Source organism: Erythranthe guttata, chromosome 9 (genome assembly GCF_056151865.1).
Source record: "Erythranthe guttata isolate IM_541 chromosome 9, IM_541, whole genome shotgun sequence".
In the NCBI taxonomy this organism is placed as follows: Eukaryota; Viridiplantae; Streptophyta; class Magnoliopsida; order Lamiales; family Phrymaceae; genus Erythranthe; species Erythranthe guttata.
The window spans coordinates 1,577,454-1,594,638 of record NC_142541.1 but is presented as its reverse complement, the minus strand read 5'-3'; the positions used below and the strand labels follow the sequence as shown (position 1 = coordinate 1,594,638).

Sequence of the window (17,185 nt, the reverse complement as noted above, 5' to 3'; positions counted from 1 at the left end):
CTCATGTTTCAAAAATTCAACACTTCAAGTTTTTTCCGTCAATTTCCCATTACTACTAACGGAATCAAGCTTGTTCCCTTTACTGCCTTAACTGACGGACTAAGGATAATTGACGGAAATAACAAAAGGTGTTGAATTAATCAAATATAAGGGGCTAAATGTATTTTTTGTGAACATGAGAGACCAAATGTGAAATCAGTGCAAACTTAAGTACAAGTTGATATATTACCAAAACATCGACAAGTACATGTCGTTTTTTGTAAAACCGCAACTCCTTCAACAATAGTGCTGGAATCGAACCCTAAAATCATCAACTATGTTCTAAAATGACTTGTACTCATCTTATATATAAAACGAAGATATTTTGAACTAAAACCTAGACCTAAACCTAGGGTTAATTTTGTAAATTAATAAATATCAAATTTAACCATTAATTAATTTATAATATAAACACTAACTCCTATATTTAAATATACCGTAGGTATTTCTAATTATTTATATTTATATATTTTTTTATTTTTCTTCTCCATTCTAACCACCCACTAAACCCCCCACTAATTCATCATGGTAGAAGTTATCCACCATGATCTCAACCCCTACCAATTTCATTTTTCTATTTAAACTCATGAGAACTCCACAAAAAATCACATTCTTTTTGCCAAGCTGCTTCTTCTTTCTCATTTAAAATTTTGTTCGTCTTCTTCTTCGTTTATTTAATGACTGTGTTATGCCGTTTATTTATTTATTTTTGCATTTGTGTTTGACGTATTGTAAATTCTTTTGCAGCAAGCCTGTTCGTGTCAACAATAATTCGTGGTTGGAGCAAACTACTCACGCAATTCGGTAGAAGGAAAAAAAATTATGTCAGACATTATTTATTATGTGCTTCTGTTAGTTCAAAGCTTTTTTTTGCTATAATTTATTTATAATATTTAAGTTTTATAACTTACAAGACTTTGTTGCTATATTTTAATTTGTTCGAGATGTTGCATCCCTATTTTAAGATTAATGCATTCTTTTGTTTTCTCAAGACCATTATTTGAAGCTACTCAGCAATTCTAAGACATTAAACGAGAAAAATTCAGTAAAGAAGAGAAGAAACCATCATCATCTCACATCATACACCAAATGTTTGGCAACATGATGTACATCACAAACATTCATGTTAGGCTCATGTAATTATGCGAACTTATTATTTTGCATTATGGTGTATTTATGCTATTTTATTGACAGACTATATGCCTCGCAATTAGTTGGTTGTTTACATTTTCGTTGTCATGTGTATGGGTTTTGTATATGCCATAATATGTTTATCAGTTGTCTTTATTAGAATTTCTTTATTATCATGTATTTTAATAACTCATCATGCCCTTTTTCTTTAAGTTGTTTAAAGTTAGTATTGCTTTTACTCTTCTTTCTTCGTAGCAACTCTAATGGAGGAATCTATAGGAGAATTAAATGGTATAACTTCTATTATAATACTACAAAACTTAAATTTTCATCTTCAATGATGGAATTAAATAGGTAGCTATTTTGATATTCAACTTCCGAAGATGTAAAAGTGCATCTTGGAAAAAAAGGAATCAAAACATTAACTACCCAAAAAACATATCATGAATTTTTATGGGTCAATTTTAAATATATTTATACTTATATTTAAAATTTGATGATCCATTTAATGCTCGCAGTTGGATTATATGAGTATCAAAATATAAAAGGAGATTCAAATAAATATTTAACGATCCATTTCAATGTTGTACCATTGGAATTGCTCTCATATTTATTTAGAAGAATAAGGAGAGGGAGGAGGAGGAGGAAGCAACATGGAGAAGGAGGAAGAGGAGGAGGAGGAAGCAACAGGAAGGAGGAGGAGAAAGAAGAAGAAGCATGAGGAGAATGAGAAAAAGGAAGAAGCAGAAAGAGAGAGAATGAGAAGAAGAAAGAGAAAGAAGAAAAAGAGGAAGAAGGAGAAGATCAAGAAGAAGAATAAGAAAAAGAAGGAAGATGTAGAAGAAGAGCTAGAAGAACAATAAAGAAGAAACAGGAAGAAAGAAGAAGAAGAAGGGAGAAAAAGCAGGGGGAAGAAGTAGTAGTAGTCGTGCGTGGGAGAGTTTGTGAAAAAGAAACAGAGGGGCGCAATGGATTTGTGCGTGTGGTATTAAAGAAATAAAATTAAGACTTTTTATGTTTTGTGATATTAATTTTCATCAAGGCTATAAATGCAACCTATTTAATATTTAGGCGGTATGATATTGAAGTGAGAAACAATTGATATTTGAAATAGCCATACCCTTTGTTACATTTGAATTATTTATTGTTTAACATGTATTTTATATATTGACAGTCAGTGTGTGTGTGTATATATGCGACAATAAAATAAGGCAATGTCGTCGTAACCGGATCGGACCAGCCGGTCCGACCGATTCGACCGCAAACCGCCAACTATACGGTCTGGTTCTACAACAGAAACCGGAAAATTCATAAACTAGGTCAGTATATCAAAACCCCGCTTCGACCGGTAGACTCGAAAACCAGTTAACGAACCGGGTTTAGTCTATAACAGTGGTAGATGGTCGGATTTGAGCTGAGGATCACTGTGGTGGTTGGATCTGGGCGGGGGATTGCCGTCGATAGTTGGATCTGGGTCGTATGTGATTCAATCGAAGTTTTGGTTGGGCTAGATCAGTGGGCTGAAGAAAAAACAAAGTTGAGCTGAAGAGATAAAGTGAAGCCTGGAGATGGAGAAAAAAAAACGAAGAGAAATAGGAGTAGATGAGGCAGATGATGTTTCCTCTGAACATGGAGAAAAAGGAGAAAAAAAAAGAACAAAAGGTTGCAGAATGAAGAAGAAGAAGAAAGAAATGTTGGAGGTGGGGTAGGTGAGTGAAGATGGAATGACGTAAGAAGAAAATGAGAGGGAGAAAAAATGGTATATTAAGATTAGGGGTGAGCAAAAAAACCGAAAAAACCGAAAAACCGAACCGAAAAACCAAAAAACCGAGCCGTTTTAAACCGTACCGAATAGCAAACCGCATGTACGGTTTTTTTATTTTTGAAACACCGAATTATTCGGTTCGGTATGGTGGAAAGGTAAATAACCGAACCGAAAAACCGAACCGAACCGAAACTATAAAATGACTTCATTTTATATAATATATGTATTATTTTACCCTAATATTTATTTTCTATCTTTCAATTATTTGTCTCATTCTAAGCATTTGTTCATAAATTGAGACATTGTATTTTATTTATTTAGTAATTAAAAATTTACTTGAGTTCATGGTTTTAATAATGTGGTAGATGAAAGTAGGAAAAAAAATGAAGCATAATACATCATCTATAAATTACGTTAACTCCTATGAAATTAAAGATTTTATATTTTCATTGCATTAGTAAGTTGTGAAAGTAATTGTAATTGTATTCTTTTGTTTGTACAACTTGAATATATAGTTACCCTTGAACCGAAAAATAACCGAAACCGAACCGAAAAAAACCGAAACCGAACCGAAACCGAAAGAAACCGAACCGATAAAAAACCGACATACACGGTTTTTAATTTTACGAAAACCGATATATTCGGTTCGGTTCGGTTTTTGCCAAAAACCGAACCGACCCGACCCGTGCACACCCCTAATTAAGATTGTATTATAAATATTGGAATAAAAATGTGAAATAACAAGAGGAATACATAACAAATACATAGAGAACAATATTTTTATATTTGTAAAAATAGTAAAATAATTAAAAAAAAAAATTGAAAAATGAAAATACTCATGTTGACCCCGGCTGAACCGGTCCAACCGTGACCCGCCTATCCGATTTTGTGTCCGATCCGGTTATAATAATATTGAAATAAGGTGATAGCAGTGTAATTTGAATTTCACAGATATAGATCTTTTATACAGTTTGTACTATCATTTATTTCAAACAGTTACTTTTTTTTCCTTTGTTGAATGCGACCCCGTGCAACGCACGGGCACGATTACTAGTTATTCTAACAACAAAATCATGTTTATCACATTTTATTTCTCAAAAAAAGTTAATTCAAAAAGTAATTTCGTTACATGCTTTTCGTGATTGTTGTGGCGGGATTGGGGTAACAATAGTTGCAGGTGGGGAGGTTCCAGTGGATGTCGACTGCAACGGCGACATGGGAGGTTGTGGACTTCAACGGCGATGGCGATGGGGCGGCGGCGAACCTGCTGCAGTTGATTTTTTTTTTCTACCCTTCTTCCCTCCTCGTTTTTCAATTCTCGTTTTTCAATTCTGCTTTTTCTTTCTTTATTTATTAATTTTTCTTTTTTAATTTGGTCTTGCAAAAGTAAATTGATAAAAGGGTTTTTATTTTGTTTGTATTTTATTAAGGTCATTATAGTCTTTTTATACTTAATTTGATTAAAAAAAATTAATTTGGTCTTGCATTAAGTAAATTTTGTGATTGCAAATAGTCGCTGCCTTAATTAAATAGCAAATTATGGTCACCCCTAAATTATGGTCAAATTACGAAAATTCCCCTCATGTTTAGATAATTACTGTCACCCCTTCAACTATGTATTATCTTATGAAATGCCCATCCAGATGTAAATTTAGGGATGTTAAATCGGAAAACTAAACCGAAATTTCGGTACGCCAACATTCATACCGTTTACCGAACTGAATATACGATTAGGTTCGATAAATAACCGAATTACATAAATTTTATGTAAAAATATTTAAAAGGAGTGGCGGCTGTAATTACCCAAACAATAGGATTTTTTTTGTAATTTGGCACCTGGTGGGTCCTGTAATTTGACCGTAATTAAATAATTCAATTTTGTTTGATGTGTGGTAAATAATTTTTATCATGACATATCTTGACTTTTGACTTGTGACTTGTGAGAGATTATTTGTTGATTTAGAAATAATACAATTTAATTTTCATAAATTTATTTAATTTAACAAATTATATTACAAATCATTATAGTTTTGCTATTTCGATTGTTCCCATTTCATGAATCAGCAAATCCAACGTCATCATAGAAGAACCGCCTTCTTCCATCGCATTCCACGCAGCATCTCTATACTCCGCCACCTTCCGCCGCACCTCCGCCCCTTCCTCACCTCCCATCATCAGCTCCCTCACCTTCCTCTCCACCTCCTCCGCCATCACCAACCCCCTGACAGAACCCCCCCGCGGCCAGACCCTCAGCCCCGCCCCCGCCTCCTCCACCACAAACCTCGCGTTCAAATGCTGATCCGCCACGAACGGCATCGCAATAACCGGCACGCCGCCGCAGATGCTCTCCATGAACGAGTTCCATCCGGCGTGGCTCAGAAACCCCCCCACGCCGCCGTGCCGGAGCACCCGCACCTGGTCAACCCACTCCTTCACTACAACCCCTCTACCTCTAACCCTCTCTTCAAACTCCACAGAATCAAATTCCTCTAAATCCAACCCACTGTTCGCCGCCGCCGCCGCCGTCCGTAAAACCCACAAGAAACTCACCTCCGATTGCTCCAAACCCTTAGCAATTTCTTCAAACTGCTCCTTCGACAATTCCCCCTGGCTTCCAAACGCCACATACAAAACAGGCTCCCCTAGTTCCAACTTCTCGTCAAGGAACCGGATATAACCCGGCTTCTCCGGCAGCGGCGGCGGCGCCGCCGCCGCCGCCAAACAGAGCGGGCCGAGGCAGTAAGCTTTCGGCCCGATATTCTCGTTCCAGTGATCAACGTAGCGCTTTTCCATCTCGTAGAAGCTATTCACAACAACCCCTTGGCTCATTCTCACGGATTCCATATGCTCGAAAACCATCGCCATGAAAGGCCCGGCGGAGGGCTCGGTATCGTTGAACGGCGGCTCGGAGTCGTTCCTGGTCAACGTGAGATGAGGAAACCCCGGCACCGGGAAGGGCTCGTCGAGAGAATCCACGGCGGCGTGCGGCCTTTCCCGGAGAAATATTTGATACATGGTGAAACTAAACTGCCCCGTCACGTAGAAACACAGCCTCGGGACGCCGAACCGCCGCGCCGACCGGAGGGTCCAGTCGAGGAACACGTCGGATACAATGCACGATACCGGCGGGTCTAGGGTTTCGAGGGCTTGTTCGAAGCTATTCTGCATGAGCTTTGTGGATTTGACGAAGGGGAAGAAGCTGGATAGGGAGGGTAGTTTGTCGACGTTTTCGACCCCCGGGGGGACGCCGTCGATGTTTTCCGGGAATGGGAGTTCGACGACGGAGACGCCGTCGACGCCGCGGATGGGAGGGGAGTTTGCGGCGGTGGTGAAGATGGTGATGGCGGCGGAACGGCGGCGGAGGAGGCGGGCGAGGTAGATGAGAGGGATGGTGTGGCCTTGGGCCATAAATGGGAAGATGACAAAGTGGGGAATTCGTGGTAGAGGAGAAGCTGCCATTGTTGTTCACTGTTTGGTTTGTCGGTTGAGTGAGTGATTGCTCACTTTATAGATAATATAATCCTCACTATTTTATATTAGGGGAGATTAGTTGCATAATTATGAGGTAGGGTTGTTTGGTTGTTAATATAAAATTAATTTTGATATGATAATTTTTCGTATAAAATAATACGGTTTATCAAATTCTGAATTTCTTAGCTTTTCATTATTTCATAGTGTTTGATGTTTGGTTATTTTAACATCAAACACAATTTTTTTTTAAAAAAAAAATATCGAATTACCATTTCTTATTTTACATAATTCTTTTTTTAATATTTATCTTTTCTAATAATTTGTTTGACTTTTTTTTTTTTGATTTTTCTGCTATCTGCTTTTTTCGACCGGCGTTGACCAGCGTTCAGCAAATAATAATAAAAATTATTATAATTATAACGTTGGAGACCGGGGATTAACAGAGCAGTTGAAAGAGGAAATTGTGTCAAAATTAAGTTAATGGTCAAAATTGAATAATTGGTAAAACTTAGGGTCAAATTGAGATTATTTGAATTAAATAATAAAATTGTAATATATTAAAATGTGCAAGGTATTTTAGTTTTTCACACAACTCTAAATATTAAATTTTTTTGTTGTTGTAAAATATTTTTTTATATTACTACTTTATGAACAAGTACTCAAATGGACTTATTTGTAATAAGAATAATAGTACAAATAATTGTTGTGACAAGGTGGGACTCCAATGCCCCACCAATAATATTGCTTCTTTACGTGATTCACGTGACAATACTCCAACATCAATAATGCATTCAAAGTTAATTACTACAAATTAAAAATTAGAGTTAGTACGAATTTTTTTTTTTTTATTTTGGTGAATAATAGTGGTCGGAAAGCGATTGAGCTTTAAATATCGGGCGAAAGGCAAAAAAGCCCATTACATGGGACTTAAATGCATTTTGGTCCACAAGAAAAACAGTCTCTCAATTAAACTCATTTCCATGCATTTAGTCTAAAATACGGTCCATAATATAATTATTATCAATTCCACCCATTATGCTCTAACTTCCTTATTAGGCTTAATTCCACTTTGCACCCTTGAAATATACCATTTTGGCACTTTGCACCCTCAAAAAATAATAATAGCACTTTGCACCCTCAAAACACAATAAATCATTCACAATGCACCCTCAATTGAATAATAAATGCAATTTTATTTTTCATTGGTGTTTTTCTTTTTGGGGTACAAAATAAAAAAAATTGTTGTTTTCTTGAACCTCAAACCTAATTTCGAGCGGACAAAGTGCGAAAAAATAAAAATTACACCGGATTATTTAAAAAAACTACATTATCTTACAAAAGAAAAATAAAAAAATAATCTTTTATCACTAAATTATTCGATTGTTGATCTTTTATGTCACTGTTTGTAAAATATTAGGTGAAAATATTTGGAAGAAAAAATAATTTTCAGATAACATGATAACGTAATAGCTGAATGATTTTTTTTCGTAAAATATTTTATTTTGATAAAACAATATAATTTTTAAATATGTTGATGGAATGTATTTTTATTTTTGAACTTTATAGTTTCAAAATGATTGATGAATAAAAAAAATATTTGACATTTGGCATCCTAAAAAAATATCACTACAAATATTAAATTTATATTTTTTAGCTTTAAAAAATCATTTGGGGTGCATTATGCATGATTTATTGTATTTCGAGGGTGCAAAGTGCTATTAATTTATTTCGAGGGTGCAAAGTGCCAAAATGGTATATTTCAAGGGTGCAAAGTGGAATTAAGCCTCCTTATTATTACACATTGACCCCGGATTTAAAAAAATATATCACATTAACCTCCAATTTTTTTTCCAGAAACTAATTTTTTTTCTGAAATGTTTTTTTTTTCCGGCCAGATTCCGGCGTTGACCGCCGGAGATCGGCTCTCCGGGGTTGACTTTTTTTTTTTTGAAAACTTTTTTTTTTCCTAAAATTTTTTTCCGGCCGGTCAACCACCGTTGACTTTTTTTTTTTTTTTGAATTTTTTTTTCTTAGGTAAAATAATATTTTAATTAATATTACTATCTTGACGACTAAATTACTATCTCAGACAGTAATATTACTGTTTAGGACAGTAATATTATGAACATTATTTTCCCGAACAATAATATTATTAATATTATTGTCTAAGACAGTTAAATTACTGTTGGAGACATTAATGTGGTAGCCAAGGCAGTAATATTAATTAAAATATTTTTTTTTAAGAAAAAAAATTAAAAAAAATAAAAAAGTCTATTAACAGTTAAATGACTATCTCCGACAGTTAAATAACTGCTGGAGACAGTAATTTAGCAACTAATACAGTAATATTAATTAAACTTTTTTTTTTAAGAATAAAAAAAGTCAATTAATAGTTAAATTACTGTCTCCGACAATTAAATAACTGTTGGAGACAATAATTTAGCAAGGAATACATTAATATTAATTAAAATATTTTTAAAAATAATCAATTAACAGTTAAATTACTGTCTCCGACAGTTAAATAACTGCTTGAGACAATAATTTAGTAGCAAAGACAATAATATTAATTAAAATATTTTTGAAGAAAAAAAAAGTCAATTTACTGTTAAATTACTGTCTCCGACAGTTAAATAACTGCCGGAGACAGTAATTTAGCAGCCATGACAGTAATATTAATTAAAATATTTTTTTTAAGAAAAAACCAAATTATTAAAAAAAAAAAAAAAAAAAAAAGTCAACGCCGGAGATCGCGGTCAACGGCAGTTGACCGGCCGGAAAAAAAAATTCTAGGGAAAAAAAGTTTTTCAAAAAAAAAAAAAAAAAGTCAACGGCGTCGACCGGCGGTTTCCGGTGGTGTGGGGTTAAAATTGTTTAATTGATGAAAGTGGGCTAAATTGGGGTGTAAATCATGAAATTGGAGTTGAATTGGGTTTCAATGAATTAAGGGTAATTTTGGTATATATAAAGGGATTTTCCTTATTTGCAAATAAGTTTGAATGAGCTGGATTTATTTGAAAGACAAAAACGTAGGATGTCCCTCTTTTAATTAAGTTCCCTTGTCATGGGCCTATTTACCATTTACCCTTAAATATTTTAGTACACAACGAATGCGATCGAGTTTGCAAACGCCGTCCTTGCTTTGCAAGCAATGCTAAATTGAAACTGTGAAGATCACTGTAGTCCACTTCTCACTCTTCTTTTCGAATAATAGAGCCTTTTCCATAATATTCATGCGAGTTTCTGCTTCGACCGGTTATTCCCCAACCAAAACCTTATAATAGCAACTTCAATATCCCGAATTTGATATCGAGTAAAACAACTCATCATATAATTGGGAATAGATTGAAAGACCGATTTTATTACAACTTTTTTTCCATCCTTGGAAATATGTTTTTTCTTCTCCCCATCGCTTAAGTTTAGCCCATAGTTTTTCGACCCAAAGTTGTCGGTATTCTCAGACATACCCAAATCTGAAACTTTAATTTTTTTAGTCACCTGAAATATAAGCTACATACTGATATCGATGTTAATTGTAATTTTTGGAATATATATCGGAATTTTCAGAACATTTTCGGAAATGAAAACTGCATCGAAATTCAAAATCTAATATGTATTCCAATTTTGTTCTAAAGAATGCGATAACTTAGAATCGGAAGTTTTGAAATTAAGAATGACAAATATTGTTCCAAATTCAGCAATAATCATATCAGAATCGACGAAATTCTAAAATTTTAAATACATAAGAAATTATGAATTTCAAATACATGGTAAACTTCTATGGACTAGGTAAATATTAAGCAAAACAACAAACAACAACAACATAAATTTTAGGAGTAATATGCTATGAGTCCCTCAAACAAAATATAATTTGAATAAAATGACAAGTCTAAATCCATTTTTAAATTAAATCCTTAGTTTGAAATAATATATGACTCACATCCCTAAAAAAAATTTAATCTCTATCTTGCCCTTATACCCTAAATCTTATAACTACCTATTTACGTTTCTCCATCAGATCTCTCTCTCTCTCTCTCTCTCTCTCTCTCTCTCTCTCTCTCTCTCTCTCTCTCTCTCTCTCTCTCTCTCTCTCTCTCTCTCTCTCTCTCTCTCTCTCTCTCTCTCTCTCTCTCTCTCTCTCTCTCTCTCTCTCTCCATGATTGAGGAAGGTGGTGGCTATGGCGACGACCACAACGGTACGGTGGAGGAGGCGGCATAGGGAAGACGACAGTAATGAAGGTAAGGAAGCGACGACGATGGGATGAGGCGTTGTGGTGGTGCGGCGTTGGGCCACGGAGGATGACTTTGGCCAGCGGCGGCGCTCGAGGTTCGAGGATGATGCTGGTGGTGCGGTGATGGTGGGGTAGGCGATGGCCGTGTGGGTAAGGTAGGCAATGATGGTATGGGGTGGGTGGCTTGGCGTAACAAGCTAGGGCTTGGTTGGGGGAAAATCTAAAAAAAATCGATTTGATGTCTACATTTGTCTATGAGTTACATTTGTCAAAGAAGGAGTTGGAGTTTAAAGAATATATGATCAGAGATGTCTACGGATTACTACGATTTCCTATGGGTGTCTATATACGTCTATGACCGAATTTGTTTTAAATTCATAATTTTCAATATTATTGATATGCCTAATTGGGCCAACCCAATGGGCCTACAAGTTATTTACCTACTGGGCCACGAGCCCAATATTGAAGACCAATATCACCGAGGCCCAAACACCTTCAAGTAAGGTTTGGGCCCAACAAAGCAAACCCAACCCAATAAACGACATATAAATAGAGGTTTTACTCATTTTATTAAGGTACGTCCTATTAACTGAGCAATACTATCAACTGTATTCTCTGGACTATTTCTATGATCAGCACGTCTGACTTGAGCGTCGGAGGGGTTTCCGCCGGATCAACCCCCGGCGTAGTTCACGTTTGTTCATTTCGCAGGTACCTCAGGATCATCAAGTTGTCAAGCTACTGATCTGCTTTGCTCTCCCAGTTCGTTTTCTACATCACCCTAGGTGAGCTATATTTTAGCATCATCATTTTGGCGCCGTCTGTGGGAACGATGCAAACCAGATCACGTAGCCAACAAGATCCTCCTGAGGCGTCTGCTCGGAGAGAAAATGACACAGCTAACGACCTCCCACCTCGTGGAGGCTCTGGCTTGCCACCTCCTCCACATCCCATGGATCCGCCTCGCGAGGTTCAGGTGATCCCCCTCGGGACCCACCACTCGCCGATCCACCACTCCCTGCTCCTCGAATGGTTCAAATAACCGAGGATGCGCTTCAACGCATGATAGCAGAAGCTTCAACTCGCGCTGCCACAGAGGCCGTGACTCAATATATCGCCACGATGGGAGCAAATGCTCCCAACGCGATACCAGCACCTGCTCCACATGTGGAGCCACCTATGGCACCACCGCCATCGACTCCCTGGGGGCCTACATAGCCACCCATGCCACCACCGCCATCGACTCCCTGGGGGCTTACATCGCCCCCAAAATATTTCGTTCGCCAAGGGTTATCGACTCCCTGGGGGCTTACATCTGCTCCCAAAATATTCCGTTCGCCAAGGGTTATCGACTCCCTGGGGGTTCACATTGCCCCCAAAACATTTCATTCGTCATAGCAGGAGCCAACGCTCCTCCTCGTGAGGCCCCACTGGGTCCCCAACATGATCAATTTCTACTTACTTCTCGAACGGTTCAGATAACCGAAGAAGACCTTCAGCGTATGATCACGGAAGATTCAACTCGTGCTGCCACTGAATCAGTGGCACCATATATCGCCAAGGTGGGGCATCTCACCCCAGTGGTTCGTGATCGCCTCATCCTAAATGGGGGGCTATCCCATCCTAAAGTTGGGCATCTCATCTCAAGGGTGGTACATCCACTGACCTTTCATCCCCAAGGGGGTGCACATGCCATCTCAAGGAACGAGGATAATCTTCCCACTCAAAAAATAGAACATCCCCAAGGGGGTGCACATCCCATCTCAAAGAACGAGGATAATCTTCCCACTCAAAAAATAGAACATCCCCAAGGGGGCGCACATCCCATCTCAAGGAACGAGGATAATCTCCCTACTTAAAAAATAGAACATCCCCAAGAGGGGTGCACATCCCATCTCAAGGAACGAGGGTAATATCCCTATTCAAAAAATAAAACATCCCCAAGGGGGTGAATATCAACCAAATAAAAAAGAAAAAGAAGAAAGATGAAGAAGAAAGAAGAAGAAAAAAAGAAGATGAAGAAAAAAGAGAAGAAGAAAGAAGAAGAAAAAAGAAATAAGAAAAAGAAGAAGAAAAAAGAAGATGAAGAAAAAAAAAAAACAAGAAAAAGAAGTAGAAGAGAAAAAAAGAAGAGAAGAAAAAAAACAAAAACAAAAAAACACAAGGAAGCGCGCGCACATCAGCACCGTGCGGTTGGCCAAGAAGCCTCGGTCCGCGCGAGCGGAAAAAAAAACAAAAAAAAAAAAAAAAAAATCGCCAGAAAGCGCGTGGCGCGCACGCGCGACGCGCGCGTGCATGTCACGCGCCCAGCTGTACTGCGCAACTGCCTCTGCGCGCGTGCATCGCACGCGCCAGTTGTCTCTCACCGCGCGTGCGTCGCACGCGCCCGCACTCTCTCTCTCTCCCTCGTGCGTGCCTTGCACGCGCAAACGCCCTGTCTCCTCCGCGCGTGCACTGCACGCGCCCGCGCTCTCTCTCCTCCGCGCGTGCACTGCACGCGCCCGCGCTCTCTCTCCTCCGCGCGTGCATTGCACGCGCCCGCGTGACACCTACCGCGCGCCCCCCCCCTACCCTAGCCTCAAAGCGCGCGCTCCCCCCTTACCCCAGCCTCAAAGCGCGCGCTCCCCACCTACCCAGCATCAAAGCGCGCGCCCACCTCCCGCTACTCACCTACTTGCGCGCAATTTGCACTGTGCACCACCAAATCGCATGCCGTTTTCACCTCGCTTTACCAAATCGCGCGAGAATTTCAACGCGCTCCACCAGATTGCGCGAGCTCTTTAACGCACCTACCAAATTGCGTTCAAAAAAAAAAAAATATATTTATCCACGCCATGCTAGCGATTAACGCAAGACTACAACACCGATCTACTCTCAATACGATCCGGTACCCCTTTCTACTTGGCTCCCACATCGTCTCGAGAGTGGGGGGCTTGCGAGACAACTCCCACGAGGAGCCAACTCGCTCAATACTACCACCCGCAGCGAGACAACTCCCACGAGGAAACCACTCGCTCCATCCTACAACCCGCAGCGAGACAACTCCCACGAGGAGCCAACTCCCTCGGGTCTACGAAACCATAGCGAGATAACTCCCACGAGGAGACCACTCGCTCCGTCCTCTAACCCGTTGCGAGATAACTCCCACGAGGAGACAACTCGCTCTATCCTACAACACATAGCGAGACAACTCCCACGAGGAGACAACTCGCTCTGTCCTACAACACACAGCGAGATAACTCCCACAAGGAGATAACTCGCTCTGTCCTACAAACACACAGCGAGAAAACTCCCACGAGGAGACAACTCGCTCTGTCTCATAACCACAGCGAGATAACTCCCCCGAGGAGACCACTCGCTCCGTCTTATAACCCGTTGTGAGATAACTCCCACGAGGAGCCAACTCCCTCGGGTCTCATAACCACAGCGAGATAACTCCCACGAGAAGACCACTCGCTGTGTCCCACAATTCGCAGCGAGACAACTCCCACGAGGAGCCAACTTGCCCAATACTACAACTCGTAGCGAGACAACTCCCACGAGGAGCCAACTCGCTCGGTACTACAACCGGCGGCAAGATAACTCCCGCGAGGAGATAACTTGCTCAGTCATATAACCCGTTGCGAGGCAACTCCCACGAGGAGTCAACTCCCTCGGGTCTAAGAACCCACAGCGAGATAACTCCTACAAGGAGACCACTCGCTCCATCCTACGACCCGCAGCGAGGAAACTCCCACGAGGAGCCAACTCGCTCGGTCCTACGAACCCACAGCGAGATAACTCCTACGAGGAGACCACTCGCTCCATCCTACGACCCGCAGCGAGGAAACTCCCACGAGGAGCCAACTCACTCGGTCCTACGAACCCACAGCGAGATAACTCCTACGAGGAAACCACTCGCTCCATCCTATGACCCGCAGCGAGATTACTCCCACGAGGAGCCAACTCGCTCGGTACCCCAACCCGCAGCGGGACAACTCCCACGAGGAGCTAACTCGCTCGATACTATAAATCCGTTGCAAGGCAACTCCCACGTGCAACCACCTCGCTCGATAATAAGACTCGCTGCGAAACAACTCCCACGAGGAGACAACTCGCTCAAAGCAACCTCAATCCACACGCGCCTAAATCGCGCATCATCCAATGCTCCTACAACTTCGCTGCAAGACAACTCTCTTGAAGATACAACTCGCTCGCAATGCACTACATAATCGCAAGCTCAAGTTAGCACGATTACAACCCTAGAAACACTTAGAGATATTATGAGAATCTATATAGCCTGGCCAGCTTGATTACTCAAAATTTATCTACTTGTTTTCGATGGGTCCTTCATTAAAACGTGGCCACGGTCCAAACATACTTACGACCCACGAGGTCTAACAAGGGGCACGATCCCCATAAAAAAAACTCTTGAGAGCCTGATCCCCTCCTCAAGTACATCACGCACAAGGCTATATGTAAACACATACAAGCAACGCGTCAAAACATTGACAATGTCGATAAATAACAACTCCCACGAGGAGAATACTAGCTCCGTGCTACTACATTATCACGAGACAACTCCCACGAGGAGATAACTCGATCAACTCTATTATCCCATGACGAGACAACTCCCACGAGGAGATTACTTGATCCGTGCTACCACATTATCGCGAAACAACTCCCACGAGGAGATAACTCGATCAACTATATTACCCCGCGACGAGACAACTCCCACGAGGAGACAATTCGCTACTACATCGTCGCGGGACAACACCGACGACTCAAATAACTTACATAGCGACAACTTAGTCGCGCTACGCGCCAATGCGCATTCACGCCCCTCCGACACACGCTCCAATGCATTTTCGCACACCATCAGGCCATATGCCAAAGAACAAACACTACAATTTTCACTCTCGACACGATTGAGAACCCATTTCGACATGGCCCCCACATCGACTCGAGAGTGGGGGGCTTAATGATATGCCTAATTGGGCCAACCCAATGGGCCTACAAGTTATTTACCTACTGGGCCACGAGCCCAATATTGAAGACCAATATCACCGAGGCCCAAACACCTTCAAGTAAGGTTTGGGCCCAACAAAGCAAACCCAACCCAATAAACGACATATAAATAGAGGTTTTACTCATTTTATTAAGGTACGTCCTATTAACTGAGCAATACTATCAACTGTATTCTCTGGACTATTTCTATGATCAGCACGTCTGACTTGAGCGTCGGAGGGGTTTCCGCCGGATCAACCCCCGGCGTAGTTCACGTTTGTTCATTTCGCAGGTACCTCAGGATCATCAAGTTGTCAAGCTACTGATCTGCTTTGCTCTCCCAGTTCGTTTTCTACATCACCCTAGGTGAGCTATATTTTAGCATCATCAATTATATATGTAGAAAAAAAGGGCAAAAAAATAGGTTTCTATAATCGTGAAAAATACTAAAATGAAAAAAAAAAAACATAGAGCAACGTGTTTCTACGTAAAAAAAAAATAATAATAAAGTGTTAGATGCAAAAGTGAAAATGTTAAATACGGAATAAAAAAAATGATAAATGCACTTTAAATATTACTTAGTGCATATTTCATATTTTGTGTATGTAGGACATTTCCGGAATGAAATTTATAAAGGATGTGAAGCAAAAGTTTAGTTAGACTTGTCATTTAGTTCTAATAATTTTTTTCACCAGAGATCTATATCTTAAGACCCCTAAATTTTAATAAACATGATAATTGATTGGGTAAAAAGTCGAGTTCTAATAAACCTTTTATTTATTAATAATGATATTTAATTTTCATTGTCTTTATGTTAAATTTTAGGATAAATTACACCCACACCCTTAAAGTATGTTAAAATAACTTTAAGGTCCCTGTGGTATCAATAATTACACTAACCCTTTGAAACATAGTTAGAAACTCTAATATGATAATGCATTTGATACGTTCTTCTGATAGAATTATAACGGACTATTACTTTTAGCTAATGGTGGAGACAACATAGAGTGAGAAGGTGATCACATGATTCCCCCAACATTTCTTAAATCACCAATAGTTCTTTGTTGTTTCCACCACTTCCTGAAACTAATAGTCCGTTAGAACTCTATCGAAATAACGTATCCAATGCATTATCCCATTAGAGTTTCTAACTATGTTTCAGGGGGGTGAGTGTAATTATCGAACCTTAAAATTATTTTAGCATACCTTAAGGATATTGGTGTAATTTACCCTTAATTTTAAATGTAGATGATTGACAAAAAAATAAATTGGTCTACAATGATAGATACAATCTTTTGAATGTAATTTTAGTAGATAAAAAAACAAAAAAAAACAAAAAAAAAGTTAGTTTATATACCTCGGATCCGGTAATATGGGAAAGTTTATAGTTAAGCAAGTTAACTAATCACCACAAACCCCTCTAAAAACCGTCACAACTGATATTATTACCTATTCTTATCCGAATAACCGCTCCCATTAATTCATTTAATTAAATTGATTTCTTTTTTGTCTGAAATTTTGATATTGAAACGTTTTGCAATTATACAATTTTTTTACACACACA

At 39.3% G+C, this 17,185-nt stretch overlaps 1 pseudogene across 1 annotated transcript; it reads right to left on the bottom strand.

Moving 5' to 3' along the window:
• Positions 1-4,899: 4,899 nt before the first annotated feature.
• LOC105952213 (UDP-glycosyltransferase 90A1 pseudogene) lies at positions 4,900-6,492 on the bottom strand (annotated as a pseudogene). The gene has a single exon (XR_016033612.1). The product of XR_016033612.1 is annotated as a UDP-glycosyltransferase 90A1 pseudogene (transcript).
• Positions 6,493-17,185: the final 10,693 nt, after the last annotated feature.